Source organism: Brassica oleracea, chromosome C8 (assembly GCF_000695525.1).
Source record: "Brassica oleracea var. oleracea cultivar TO1000 chromosome C8, BOL, whole genome shotgun sequence".
NCBI classification, from domain to species: Eukaryota; Viridiplantae; Streptophyta; class Magnoliopsida; order Brassicales; family Brassicaceae; genus Brassica; species Brassica oleracea.
The window spans coordinates 16,523,886-16,525,495 of record NC_027755.1 but is presented as its reverse complement, the minus strand read 5'-3'; positions in this window follow the sequence as shown (position 1 = coordinate 16,525,495).

Sequence of the window (1,610 nt, the reverse complement as noted above, 5' to 3'; positions counted from 1 at the left end):
GTCTAAAGATCAGGATCTGAAGTCCTCTACGGCTTCACATGATAGTGGTGAAGGATATTATGCTAGAGGAAGGACTGAGAAGAGGGATCCTATGAGGAAAGAAAAGGGTAAGTCTAGATCGATCTTAGGGTCTAGGATAACTTGTTGGTTCTGCAAGAAGCAGGGGCACACCAAGAGGGAGTGCCACGCCTACAAGAAGAAGTATGGCGGAGGAGAAGACGAAGCTGAAGCAGCCGTTGTGATAGATCGTGAATCAGCGGATAATGCACTTTCGGTAGCAGATATGTGGCATCATGATAAGTGAGTGATTGATTATGGATGCTCCTACCACATGATGTGTAGGAGAGATTGGTTTCACATGTTTGAAGAGTTGGCTTCAGGACAGGTTCTTCTTGGTAATGATTGCGCGGTTGGAGTGCAAGGGATTGGTACAATCAACATCAAAGCTTATGGTGGTTCTGTCAAGATGCTCACGAATATCATCTACTGGAACCTTGGATGTGTTAGGCTTTGTGCATAGTGGTGGACATGGGAAGACTATGTTTTACAAGCATGGTAAACTAGCTCTTCAAGGAACCTTGTCTGGGTCATTGTACATGTTAGATGGTGAGAATGTGTCAGGTGAAGTAAACAGCAGTGTCAGGAAGAAACCATATATGGATGAGACAGTCTTGTGGCATAGACGTCTTGGGCACATGAGTATGAAGAATCTACAGATTATTTCCCGGAGAGGGGTGATCGATAAGAGGAAGATTGGAGTTTTGGAGTTCTGTGAGAGCTGTGTGATGGGGAAGCAGAAGAGGTTGAGCTTCAACATCGGAAGACATGATACATGTGAAGCTCTCAGGTATGTACATGCTGAATTATGGGGATCTCCAAATGTGACGCCAAGTCTGTCAAGGAAGCAATATTTCCTATCTATTATCGATGATTACACAAGGAAGGTCTGGATATACTTCCTAGCTACTAAAGGAGAAGCCTTTAGTAAATTCTATGAATGGAAGAAGTTGGTAGAGAATCAAGTCAAGAAGAAGGTGTGTTGTCTTAGTAGCTAGGAAGTATATCCAGCTTCAATTCTGTAACACAGAGTTTGCGACAAACAGGAGTCCATCTTCTGCAATAGATGGGAACATTCAGGAGGAACTTTGGTTGGGCAAGAAGCCCGGTTATCTGCACCTAAGAAGATTTGGATCTGTGGTTTACATCCATGCGGATCAAAGAAGGCTCAAGGCCAGAGCTAAAAAGGGAATCTTCGTCAGCTATCCATCAGGTGTGAAATGATACAAAGTTTGGCTTCTTGAAGAGAAGGAGTGTGTTATAAGCAGGAATGTGTTATTTGCAGAAGATAAAGTCTACAAGGATTTGAGTGTCTGTGAGGTTAAAGCAGATGTCACAGAGAAGCTAAGAAATCGGACTGTGCTGGGAGAATCAACAGGATCTGCTTTAGGACCGGAAGTTGAACCTTCAGTTGGAGCTGTTGACGAAACAGGTGAAGTAGCTGTTGACGCAGATGATGAACAAGGTGAAAGTCTTAAAGGATATCAGCTAGCAAGGGATAAAGTTCGGAGAAGAATAGTGCCACCTGCACGGTACTCAGACTCGGAGGATAT